Here is a 13,346-nt window from a genome sequence, read left to right as displayed (position 1 = left end):
CAGTGGATTCGTAATGCAAGCATCAAGTCCCAGCGATAACCCTGGAGGAAAAAAAAAAAAAAAAAAAAAAAAAACACTGCCATATGCATGGACCCGGGCTGAAGTCCCCATGCCCCACCTACGGGGTGAGGGGAGAGGAAGCTGCACAAGCAGTGAAGGAGGTCTGCAGGTGTCTATTTCTCTCCTCTGTCTCCCCTCCTCTCTCAATTTCTCTTCTGTTAAATAAAGGGGGGGGGGATGACAGCTGGCAGGAGTGGATTTGTCATGCAGGCACTGAGCCACAGAGATAACCCTGGTGGCAGCAAGAATAAATTAAGTAAAAAAATAGTGCAAGACTGCATGGCACTTGGTCTGTTAGCTCCTCAGCCCGGGGTCCTTCCCTGTGAGCTACAGAGATGTCTCCACACAGCTTGTTTTACAGGTGAGGATGCTGAGGGCTGGGAGACTTTAGGGCAGCCCCAAGGAACTCAGTTATTTGCAGAACTGAGCCCACGGATTCTGGCTGGGCAGGGGGGAGGGGTGCACCTTGCCCCTCTAGCTGACATTTACTCTAGTGGGAGGGAGGCTGAGAAGCCTTCAGAGGAAAGAAGGGCTCGCCTGAGGCGCTGCGGGAAGGCGTGGGCCAGGACAGTAGCTCCTGGAGTCTGATCATCTCGCTCCACCACCACCCCACCCACACACACACACCTGGCTATCTCTCTGCCTCCTGGGAAGATGGGGCTCTGCATTTCCCCACTTTCTGCTCCCTCTCACATCTCCTTCCTGAACTGAATGCCCGGAGCTTTTGTGAGAAGCTGCAAGCCAGGTTGGAAGACTCACCAAGAGTTGTGACTTTGTCGGCTACTTCCCTCCCTTGGCCTCAGCTTGCTCATCTCCAAAATGGGAGATAATCAGGAACTGTCAAACCATTTTCAACAGACACCCAGGGGATACAACAGTTCAGGCTTGGGAGCTCGTACCGCTAGTGTATTTTATTTACTTGTTTAGACAGAGGCTAAACATGGGAAGGGGAGGGAGAGAGATAGAGGGAGAGGGAGAGGGAGAAGAAAAAGTAGGAAAGAGAAGAAGAGAGAAAAGAAAGGGAAAGAAAAGGTACTGAAGCATTGCTCCACTGTAAAGCTTCCCCACTACAGGTTCTCCAGGTAGTGGCTGGGGTCTCTAGGGGCTCGAACCTGGATGCTAGAGTTTGGCGATGTGTACACTCTACCTGGTGAAGCCCGTCTGGTCCCTTCCTGTGTGTCTTATCTACTGGGTATCGCACAGTCATTTTCTCAGAAATGGACCCGTAGCTTACAGGCTCTAGAACAGCCACCAAAGGTGATGCTCTCGTGTGTTCCCTTATAGTTAAAAGAAATGTTAAATCATTCTAGAAAGAAGTATGTCTTCAGACGACAGGGAGGTTGCCTCTTTCCTTTCTTCTTTCTACCCTTCTTTTTCTATTTATCCTCCCCTTTCTCCTCTTTTTTTCTTCCTTTGCTAATTCTAATAAGAAGGAAAAATTTAATCCATTTGGGAACAAAGTCATGAGGTTAAGGAAGATGAGACAAGTTGTGTGGGGCCTCTAAAAACACAAGAGGTGTGTGGCTTTCAGAGCCAGAAGGGCAAAAATCTGAATTCTGATCTTGACCTGGTGAATCTTCCTCCTCATGTCATGGGGCTTGTGTGAAATGTCAGCTGTCTGGCTCTTAGGGACCATTCCTAGATGAGGATTTTATTTTCTTTCCCGGGAAGATGAAGCTAGAAGTGTCTCAGATTTTCCAGAAGGAACTCCAGGAATGGAGTCTACCCAAGGAAGGGACTAGCAAGGCAGCTACAGGGATTGCTAAGTTTGGCTTTAGGAGTTGAAGGTGTGCTGCGGAGGACTGCAGGAGGAGACAGGCCACAGCTGGGGGCTCAGAAAGCAGCAGGTCCCATGTGGGCAGCCTACTTCTGGGAAAACCCAGGTAAAAAGTCTGCCTGCCTGGACCCTCTGGCCACGGGCAGCCAAATAGGAGAGACACCTCAAGTCACCTGTTCTCTTTAAGCAACCCTGACTTTAAAAAAAAAAGTCTGGGGGCTGGGGAGCTAACATAATAGCAATGCAAAAAGCTTTTCATGCCTGAGGCACCAAAGGTCTCAAAATCCCTAACACCACCAAAAGTCAGAGCTGGACAGTGCGCTGGCTAAAAAATGCAACAAAACTAGTATCACAACAACATAGTGCTGTTGTCCCTTTCTCTCTGTCTAGAAATATATAAACAATAATAAAATAATAGCTAATATCTGGCATTTCAGAAGCAACTAGGAGAGAAATGTGGTTCCCCAGACAGAACCCTGCATGGAGAATCTAGTGACCTGACACAACTTGTTACTGAAACGCAAGATGCCGGCAGCACTCAGGACCCCAGTGACTGGAGACAGGCGATTGCTCTGGCTCTCGTTCTGCTGCACGGTCCCTGACTTCTTTCTACCTTCAAGGCAGCCATCACATCCTTCACATGGCCTGTGACAGAGAAGAAGCCTCCAGCACATGTTGACCAGTCAGAGCAAAGAAAAGGGAGATGGGGGAGTTGGGCAATAGTACAGAGAGTTAAGTGCAGGTGGTGCAAAGCGCAGGGACCGGCGTAAGGATCCCTGTTCGAGCGGTGAAGCAGGTCTGCAGGTGTCTGTCTTTCTCTCCCCCTCTCTGTCTTCCCCTCCTCTCTCCATTTCTCTCTGTCCTATCCAACAATGACAACATCAACAACAACAGCAATAATAACTACAATAACAATAAAAAACAAGGGCAACAAAAGGGAAAAATAAATAAATAAATTTTTTTAAAAAAAGAAAGAGAAGAGAAGGGAGATGGAAAGAGACAGAAGAGACCAGTACAGTAGAGGCTCAGGCTTCTTCGTGGCTCCTGGGCCAGAACTGCTCCAGCACACTCAAATGCCCATGCTGGAAGGGCTTCAAGCTCGGCAGTGGGAAAGACACGGGACAGAATTTCACAACGGAAATCTGTTCATACCACACGTCAGATTCGGAGACAAACACTCGGGGAACTGACATCAGACCTCATATGAGCTGGGCCCATGCACTCTCGGTCCTCGGCCTCCTTCTGAGTATCCAGGGTCTGAGTCCCGCACTGAGAAAGAGACATTACAGTCGTCTGCCTGGGATCAAATGTCGCTAACAGCAGGCCTGGCTGTTGGCGCCTTGTCTTTGTCACATCTCTTCTCTGACCAACGTGGCATAAGTTGGATGTCATGGGGCAGGGCCCTGGCAGACACTCCATCCGTCAGTACTCACAGACTTCTGGGTAAATCCAGCTGTGCTGTGAGTCAGAGCTGAGGAAGGGGATCACTTAGAACTAGACTGCTGGGTAGGGGAGATAGCATAATGGCTACATTACAGGTTTGTTAGCCTTTTATGTCGGAGGCACTGAAGGCCCCAGGTTCAATCCCCAGCACCACCATAAGCCAGAATGCTCTAGAGAGAGGGGAGGGGAAGACAAGCCTAAGGTGAAGTCCTGACTTGTCATGTCCTTGACCCAACTAGTCACTTCTTTATGAGTCAGTTTTCCCATCTGTAAAACAGGACTGCTCCTAGAACGTTAGAGGCCACTGTGAGCACTAAATGAGCGTGTACGCAGACCATGCTCGTGAGAGTGTCAGCACAGCCAGTGCCCAAAGCCCTTTAGCCTGGGTTCTGACTGAGCCAATGCTACTGCTGTTCCCTCTCCCAAGACCAACCACAGAAGAATGTGAGAGCTTCTGCTTTTAACTGCCACACACGTGTGCGTGTGTGTGTGTGTGTGTGCGCACACACATGAGCATGTGTGTTAGAGGGGTGTTCTTGGTTTGGATCAGGATGTTGCCTGACATGGCTATAAAATGAGAAAAATTTAAAAAGGAGCTCAGGAGTTTGGGTCTCTTTTCCTCTTCCCTGTTTTAGGACAAACAGTGCTGTCTCTCACTTCCTGATGCTGGGCTGGGCCACGCAAGGGCACTGTATTTTCAAGGACTGACATCTAAAAGGCAGCCAAACCTGGTCTGCAGGTGTATTTCTCTCTCCCTGTCTCCCCTCCCATCTCAGTTTCTCTCTGTCCAATAAGTGAAAAAATAAATATATTTTTAAATCTGCCAGGAGTAGTAGGATTGTGTAGGCATGAGGCCCTGGCAGCAAAAGAAATGCATCTCTTTGTATAGATAAAAAGCTGGTAAACTTACTTAACTTAGCCATAGTTCATGTGTGTGCGTGTCTGTGTGTGCGCATGTGTGTGCGTGTGTGTGTGTGCGCGTGTGTCTCTGTGTGTGCACGTGTGTGTGTCTGTGTGTGCGTGTGTCTCTCTTCCTCTCTCTCTTCCTCTCTCTTCCTCTCTTCCTCTCTCTTCCTCTCTCTCTTCCTCTCTCTTCCTCTCTCTCTTCCTCTCTCTTCCTCTCTCTCTTCCTCTCTCTCTTCCTCTCTCTCTTCCTCTCTCTCTTCCTCTCTCTCTCCCTCTCTCTCTCCCTCTCTCTCTCCCTCTCTCTCTTCCTCTCTCTTCCTCTCTCTTCCTCTCTCTCTTCCTCTCTCTCTCTTCCTCTCTCTCTCTTCCTCTCTCTCTTCCTCTCTCTCTTCCTCTCTCTCTTCCTCTCTCTCTCCCTCACTCTCTCCCTCTCTCTCTCCCTCTCTCTCTTCCTCTCTCTCTTCCTCACTCTCTTCCTCTCTCTTCCTCTCTCTCTTCCTCTCTCTCTTCCTCTCTCTTCCTCTCTCTCTTCCTCTCTCTCTCTTCCTCTCTCTCTTCCTCACTCTCTTCCTCTCTCTTCCTCACTCTCTTCCTCTCTCTCTTCCTCTCTCTTCCTCTCTCTCTTCCTCTCTCTTCCTCTCTCTCTTCCTCTCTCTCTCTTCCTCTCTCTTCCTCTCTCTCTTCCTCTCTCTCTTCCTCTCTCTTCCTCTCTCTCTTCCTCTCTCTTCCTCTCTCTCTTCCTCTCTCTTCCTCTCTCTCTTCCTCTCTCTCTTCCTCTCTCTTCCTCTCTCTCTTCCTCTCTCTTCCTCTCTCTCTTCCTCTCTCTCTTCCTCTCTCTTCCTCTCTCTCTTCCTCTCTCTTCCTCTCTCTCTTCCTCTCTCTCTTCCTCTCTCTCTTCCTCTCTCTCTTCCTCACTCTTTCTCTCTTCTTCTCTTCCTCTCTCTTCCTCACACTCTCTCTTCCTTAATCTCTCTCTCTTCCTCTCTCTATCTCTTCATGTAGCTCTCTCATACATAATAAAATAAATCTCTAAAAACAATGGCTGTGGAGGCAGCACAGTGGCTAGAGTGCTGGACTTTGAGCATTAGGTCTGAGTTTGATCCCTGGCATCACATGTGCCAAGGTGATGCTCTGGCACTCTCCTTCTCTCCCATATAAATAAATAAATAAACCTTTGGGGGGCCGGGTGGTAGTGCACCTGGTTAGTGCACATGTTACAGTGCACAAGGACACAAGTTCAAGCCCCTGGTCCCCACCTGTAGGGAAGCTTTGCAAGTGGTGAAGCAGGTCTGCAAGTGTCTCTTTGTCTCTCCCTCTGTCTCCCCCTCCCCTCTCAATTTCTAGCTGTCTCTATCCAGTAAAGATAATACTAAAATTTTAAAAATAAATAAACCTTTTTGAAAAATGAGAGAGAGATGAAAGCCTGTTTAGAACCCAGAAAAGGGGGAGTCGGGCGGTAGCGTAGCAGGTTAAGCGTACGTGGAGCAAAGAGTAAGGATCCCAGTTCGAGCCCCGGCTCCCCACCTGCAGGGGAGTTGCTTCACAGGTGGTGAAGCAGGTCTGCAGGTGTCTGTCTTTCTCTCCCCCTCTGTCTTCCCCTCCTCTCCCCCATTTCTCTCTGTCCTATCTAACAATGAGAATAATAACTACAACAATAAAACAAGGGCAATAAAAGGGAATAAATAAATAAATAAATAAATAAATAAATATTTTTAAAAGAACCCAGAAAAGGGAGTAGCAAAGATTCTGTGACTTGGTGGCCATCCTCTCCAGATGAGCAATATGGCCTCTTTCCGCCTAGCAGACAGGGCGTACATCCTTCCCGTGGAAAAGCAGATGATAGCCAGTAAGATCATTCAAGTCACTCTTTCAGCTCTAAACTCACAGTCACCAACCAACTTTCTGGTAAAATCTGAATGCCCTAATAACAGTAAATTGGGGAATATGTCCCACTGTCCATGAATAATGTCTTTTCATTCAAAACTACTTTCTTCCCCTCAGGTCCTAGAATGCAAATTCAAAGCTAGAAGTTTAGGCAGCCCTTTATTGCGTTTAGGTAGCCCTTTGTTGCATTCCCAGCTCCTCCTCAGCTTCCCAACCCACAGATCCTCAGCTGTTAGCAGCTGAGGATCAAATGCCTTGCTCAAATGCCATCCCCCTGAGCTCACACCCCAGTCCACCCCCACCCATAGCGCTGATGGTTTATTTTATCAGCCTACAGTCATCATTCGGGAACTCAAGTTGTATCAGCTATCCTCAGCACTGCTATTCCAACCAAGTATATCTAGCCTCTACTCCAGATAAGCTGAGACGTTTACCTTCGAGCTGTGCGTCTCTGTCTGGGCCTCTTACTCACAGGACTGGGGCACACCTCGTCAACCAACACACATTTTCTGATCAGCCTGTACAATTCAGACACTGTCCTGACTTTCAGTCCCTTAAGGACTAGTGCAACAGACGACCACGTTCCCTGGCTTCAGAAATGGGGAATCAAAAAAGCATCAAATTATGACCAGTAGGAGAAAAAAAAATATCAGCCTGGAAGGTGACACATGGCTAAAGCACTGGACTTTTATTAAAAGCACAAGGCCCCAGCCTGGGGAGACAGCACAGTGGTTCTGCAAAAGACTCTCATGCCCGAGTCTCTCAGGTCCCAGGTATAATCCCCAGCACCGCCAACAATCAGAGATGAGCAAGGCTCTGGTGTAAAGTAACAAAAATAGAATAAAAAAATAATAAGATTCTGAGTTTTATGTTCAGTATCACATATGCCAGAATGACACCCTGGTTCTCTCTCTCTCTCAAATAAATAAATATTTTTAAGAGATAAAATTCACAGTAGCCAATATTCACTAATCAGATATAGTTATAAAACTTAAAATAATTTTCATTTGTACAGAGGTTTTTAACTTTTTTATATTTATTTATTTTCCCTCTTGTTACCCTCGGTTTTTTTTATTGTTGTTGTAGTTATTATTGTTGTTATTGATGTAATCATTGTTGGATAGGACAAGAGGGAAATGGAGAGAGGAGGGGAAGACAGAGAGGGGGAGAGAAAGACAGACACCTGCAGACCTGCTTCACTGCCTGTGAAGCGACTCCCCTGCAGGTGGGGAGCCGGGGGCTCGAACCGGGATCCTTGCGCTTTGTGCCACGTGCGGTTAACCTGCTGCGCTACCACCCGACTCCCAAGTACTGAATTTTCAAGGGTAAGTTAGATCCTGGAATCTCAAGTGTCAGAGCTGTGTTCTAGTTCTCTCTCTCCTCTTTCTTTAATAATATTTTAAAATCTTAATTTAAAAAAAGGGGTAATGAAGGACTAATATGTATGTAGGAATCTATTTTAACCACTCAGTCAATATTTTTTAAGCCTCAATCTACTAAAGTTGTGATGTTTTTTCAAAGAACAATATAATGAGCGCAGGTGGCGCAAAGTGCAAGGACCGGCGTAAGGATCCCGGTTCGAGCCCCTGGCTCCCCACCTGCAGGGGAGTCGCTTCACAGGCGGTGAAGCAGGTCTGCAGGTGTCTGTCTTTCTCTCCTCCTCTCTGTCTTCCCCTCCTCTCTCCATTTCTCTCTGTCCTATCCAACAATGACAACAACAATAAAAACTACAACAATAAAACAACAAGGGCAACAAAAGGGAATAAATAAAATAAATATTTTTTTAAAAGTCTAAAAAAAAACAATATAATGAAACATAATACCTGGTCTTAGGATAATGAGACATAAATAGCATGTACAATTGTATTCATCTGTTCAGAATACTATAACAAATATGGCTGACTTTGGTTTACATAACAGAAAAACATTTTCTCACAGTTCTTGGCAATAGAAGTCCATGATCAGGGTGTTAGAAAACTGTTCGATAGGGAGTCGGGCTGTAGCGCAGCGGGTTAAGCGCAGGTGGCACAAAGCACAAGGACCCGCATAAGGATCCTGGTTCAAGCCCCCGGCTCCCCACCTGCAGGGGAGTCGCTTCACAGGCGGTGAAGCAGGTCTGCAGGTGTCTGTCTTTCTCTCCCCCTCTCTGTCTTCCCCTCCTCTCTCCATTTCTCTCTGTCCTATCCAACAACGACAACAACAATAATAACTACAACAACAAAACAACAAGGGCAACAAAAGGGAATCAATAAATAAAATAAATATTAAAAAAAGAAAACTGTTTGATAAGAGTTCTTTTCCTAGCATGTAAATGGTGGTCTTCTCCTTATGTCCTCATCTGACCTGTGTGCAGAGGAGAGGGGTAGAAAAAGAGGAAATTAACTCTCTGATGTCTCTTCACCTAATCTGAGGGGCCGAGCAGTGGCACTAAGTTGAGTGCACACAGTACCATGTGCAAGGACAAGGAACCCTGTTCCCCATCTGCCGGAGGGAAGGTCTGGTGCTATGATCTCTGTCCGCTTTCTCTCACTTTCTGGGGGGGAAAAAAAGTCATATATTTGGTGTGCGTGTGCCTGTGCGTGTAATAAAAAGAATGAGCAAGTGGGCCCAGGGTGGTAAGATTGCACATGTACATGTGCGTGTACTTTGCATGCAGCTGGTGTAGCTGTCCCCACTACCCTTTCAGACTCAGTACTGAGGGGGTGCACACTAAACTAACAAATGACAGTCATTATCTGCACACATAAAACTCATATACACAGGAGAATTCAGTATTCAGTAACTTAATTGGTGAGGGAAGAGGTGGTAAGAGTTTTTTGGCTTATAGAACATCTTAGCAGGGGGATCCCAGGTGGAGAAGTGACAAAAGCAAAGAGACTGGACTTCTAGAGGTGGTGAACCAAGAAAAGGCAAGTGTGAGCGGAACTGAGGGAAGATAAGGCTTATCTTAGTGAGGTTCACTTGTGCCGGCTCTCTGACTCCACAGATAACGGCTCTCTTCATCCTGGAACTAAAGAGGGGAGAGGAAACACCTTCACAAGGGGAATTTTTATCCTACTTTGCAGAAGGTGGAGGAGAGCAGGGTGGGATTTAGGTGAGATAATGCTGAATAAAGAGGCAGGGCCTGGGAGTGGGGCAATGGCACACCTGGCAGAATGCACGTTGCCATACACAAGGACGTGGGTTCAAGCCCCCGTCCCCTCCTGCAGGGAAGAAATTACAAGAGTGATGAAACAGTGTTGTCTCTCTCTTACTCTCTCCCTCTCTATCTTCCTCTTACCTTGCAATTTCTGTCTCTATCAAAAAGGGGAAAAAAAGAAGTCAACTAGGACCAGTGAATTCATTGTGCAGGTACCCAGCCCCAGTGATAACCTTGCTTAAAAGAAAAAAAGGCAGAGTCATGTAGGATAAGTCAAATGGTTTGGGCTATATCCTGAGACAGTGAGGAATCTTGAGGTGGGAGGTTTAGACAGGGGAATAGTGACATGACCAGATTTGTTTGGGGAGGCAGATGAAAACAGAAAGAAACACAAAAGATACTGAGGAGGTGAAATGCATGGGGGTTTGTGACAAGGTGTTGGAGTTACGGAAAGTGCTTTCAGGTTTGGGTATTCAAGATGGTGATACCTTAAACTGGAATATGGGATAGAAAATATTTCAGGCATGAGGAATGAAGGGGTCCACCCTCATCAAGTATCTGTGAGAGATCCAGAAAAAACGTCCAGGTAACAGCTAGGCATTTGGGTCTGGAATTCTAAGGAGCAGTGTGATAGGAGACACAGATGGAGAACAGTATGGAGGGCCAGGTGGTGGTGCATCTGGTAGAGCACACTTTACAGTGTTCAAGGACCCCGGTTCAAGTCTCCAGTCACCACCTGCTGTATGGTAGGGGGGCTTTGCAAGCAGTGAAACAGGCTGCAGGCGTCTCTCTTTCGCTCTCCCTTTCCCTTCCCCTCCCACTTTCTCTGTCTGTATCTAAAATAAGTATTTTTTTAATGTAAGTGAAAAACTGAATCCAACTGAGGAAAACGAGACACTTTGCTTAGGAAACTGTGTAGGATGGGGGCCAGACAATGGCACACCGAGCTGAACACACAAATGACTATGTGCATGGACCAGAGTTCGAGCCCCTGCTCCCCACCAGAAGGGGGGATGCTTCATGAGTGTCTCTTTCTCTCTCCCTCTCTATCCACCCCTCTTCTCTCAGATTCTCTGTCCTATCAAATGAAACAGAAAGGGGGGGAGTGGGGCCCCCGGCGGTAGCGCACCAGGTTAAGCACACATAGTGCAAAGTACAAGGACCCACTGAATGATCCTGGTTCGAGCCCCCAACTCACCACCTGCAGGGGGGTTGTTTCACAATCCATGAAGCAAGTCTGCAGGTGTCTATCTTTCTTTCCCCCTATCTTCCCCTCTCAATGTCCTATCCAATAACAACAAAAAGGGAAGAATGGCCACCAGCTGCAGTGGATTCGGGTGCAGACACTGAACCCCAGCAATAAGAAGGCCTAGGGCAGACCCAACGGTATTCTAAACATGAGTGACTACCGCAGAAGCCACAAAAGAGCGGTAGAAAGAAAACCAGGATATTACTTCTCCAGAGAACTCAAAAACAAAGGACATGACTTGATCAGCAGGGAGGGGCGAACATGGGAGTGGAATTCAAGGTCAGGAGGAGGTTAACAAAAGTAAAAAATGTAAGGAGGTTAATAAAAGTATGCCACAGGGATAAAAGAAGTATGAATTGGGGGGCTGGGTAGACAGCATAATGGCTCAGCCAAAAGACTCTCCTGCCTGAGGTACTAAAGGTCCCAAGCTCAATCCCCACCACCACCATAAACCAAGACTGAGCAGTGAGTGCTCTGGTCTCTCTCCATATATCGTTCTGTTTCTCTCCCATTAAAAAATAAATAAAAGAGGGTCGGGAGGTAGCGCAGCAGGTGAAGCACACGTGGCCCGAAGAGCAAGGACCAGCATAAGGATCCCGGTTCGAGCCCCCGGCTCCCCACCTGTAGGGGAGTCGCTTCACAGGCGGTGAAGCAGGTCTGCAAGTGTCTGTCTTTCTCTCCCCGTCTCTGTCTTCCCCTCCTCTCTCCATTTCTCTGTCCTATCCAACAACGACGACATCAATAACTACAACAACAATTTAAAAAAAAACAAGAACAACAAAAGAGGGGAAAGAATTTTTAAAAACTTTAAAAATAAATAAATAAGGGGGTTGGGTGGTAGCGCAGCGTGTTAAGTGCACATGGTGCAAAGCACAAGGACCGGCATAAGAATCCTGGTTCGAGCCCCCGGCTCCCCACCAGCAGGGGAGTCGCTTCACAGGCAATGAAGCAGGTCTGCAGGTGTCTCTCTTTCTCTCCCCCCCCCTCTGTCTTCCCCTCCTCTCTCCATTTCTCTCTGTCCTATCCAAAAACGATGACATCAAACAACAATAACTACAAAAAAAAAAAAAAAAGAGCAACAAAAGGGAATAAATAAATATTTTTTTTTAAATGAAGATGTGGTCCGGGATGTGGTGCAGTAGATAAAGCATTGGATTCTCAACCATGAGGTCCTGAGTTCGATCCCCGGCAGCACATGTGCCAAAGTGATGTCTGGTTCTTTCTCTCCTATCTTTCTCATGAATAAATAAATTTTTTAAATGAAGATTAAAAAATTGGGGGCTAATATGTTCACTCAGGCTTCACCCTCCTGCTTTCCAATCCCAGACTCTTTCCAAAACACCAGAATGCCTCGCCCATGACCAATGAATCATACCAGTTACTTTCTGAGATCTTCCATGATGGATAGTCAGTTAAGTATTCCTAGCTCATGCCTCAACTCTTACTGATCCCACTTCTTCTCTTCACGTAGACACCTATCATCTCTTCTAATTCTACCCAGCCTTCAAAGTCCAGTTTAAGTCTTCCTTTTCCTTCCATGATACTTTCCTCATCTTCAAAAAAAGAGATTTTAGAGAACACTGGCTTAGCGCAGACCGGCTTCACAACCGTGTAACCCAGCACGTGTGTTCATGCATTTTAGGGCACCCACAGGAGTCTTACGCCCCAGCTCCACGCAGCTGTCCCCTCTGCCCAACTCAGCCCGCTTCCCTGGCCCCTCTGGCCGGAGCTTCCACGTGGGTTTATGAGCGGCCGGAATCTAGGGGAGACAGGGCCACCCTGGGGCTTTCTGGAGGTGGCAGTCCTCCCAAGTGCCCGCGTTCCTTGTGAACCGCACACAGCTACGTATCAGTGACCCAACCCGGCAAAAACTTGGGTAATGGCGGTGGCCCTAGGTTCTCCGCCTTGACCCCTCGCTTCAACCCCCAGGCCCGGAATAAAGCCATCAGGCGGGGCGCCCCAAGCCACGCCCAGCGTCCCTAGCCACGCCCAGCAGCGTTCAGCACGCCCCGTCACGCCCAGTGCACAAGCCACGCCCGTCGGTCCACGGTCACGCCCAGTACAGTAAGTCACGCCCATCTGGCCACAGCCTAGCCCAGAGCCCCAAGCCGCGCCTAACGGACTTCAACCACGTCCAGCGCCCTCAAGCCACGCCCAACAGGCTCAGTCCCGCCCCCGGACCCCAGCCACGCCCAGCGCCCCCAGCCACGCCCAACAGGCTCAGTCCCGCCCCCGGGCCCCAGCCACGCCCAGCGCCCCCAGCCACGCCCAACAGGCTCAGTCCCGCCCCCGGGCCCCAGCCACGCCCAGCGCCCCCAGCCACGCCCAACAGGCTCAGTCCCGCCCCCGGACCCCAGCCACGCCCAGCGCCCTCAGCCACGCCCAACAGGCTCAGTCCCGCCCCCGGACCCCAGCCACGCCCAGCGCCCCCAGCCACGCCCAACAGGCTCAGTCCCGCCCCCGGACCCCAGCCACGCCCAGCGCCCTCAGCCACGCCCAACAGGCTCAGTCCCGCCCCCGGACCCCAGCCACGCCCAACAGGCTCAGTCCCGCCCCCGGGCCCCAGCCACGCCCAGCGCCCCCAGCCACGCCCAACAGGCTCAGTCCCGCCCCCGGACCCCAGCCACGCCCAGCGCACCCGAGGCCGCCTGAGCGTAGCGCCCGCGAGGCGTGGCGTGCGCGAGGAGGCGTGGCCGAGAGCGGGAACCGAGGCTCCGGCTGACTCGGCGATCTCCGGCTATTCTCGACGACTTCCGTCAGCGGGCTCCTCCTACGCCGATCCTCCTCGGGCCTTTCCGGCGCCTTCCGGGCATTTCCGCCCGGTTCCCGCGCGACGATCCCCTCTTCGGCAATTTCCGCTCGCCACTCGGAAGTCCTCGGCAGTCGCT

At 49.1% G+C, this 13,346-nt stretch overlaps 1 long non-coding RNA gene across 1 annotated transcript; it reads right to left on the bottom strand.

Annotated features, from left to right (window-relative positions):
- Positions 1 to 7,871: 7,871 nt before the first annotated feature.
- LOC132541798 (uncharacterized) lies at positions 7,872 to 13,271 on the bottom strand. The gene is made up of 3 exons (XR_009552877.1): positions 13,097 to 13,271; positions 8,350 to 8,413; positions 7,872 to 8,047 (listed from the first exon to the last, which is right to left on the bottom strand). It is a non-coding gene; the product is annotated as an uncharacterized LOC132541798 (long non-coding RNA).
- Between the last annotated feature and the right edge of the window lie 75 nt (positions 13,272 to 13,346).

The sequence above is a fragment of the Erinaceus europaeus genome, chromosome 12 (genome assembly GCF_950295315.1).
Source record: "Erinaceus europaeus chromosome 12, mEriEur2.1, whole genome shotgun sequence".
Classification (NCBI taxonomy): Eukaryota; Metazoa; Chordata; class Mammalia; order Eulipotyphla; family Erinaceidae; genus Erinaceus; species Erinaceus europaeus.
This window is presented reverse-complemented; position numbering and strand designations above follow the sequence as displayed.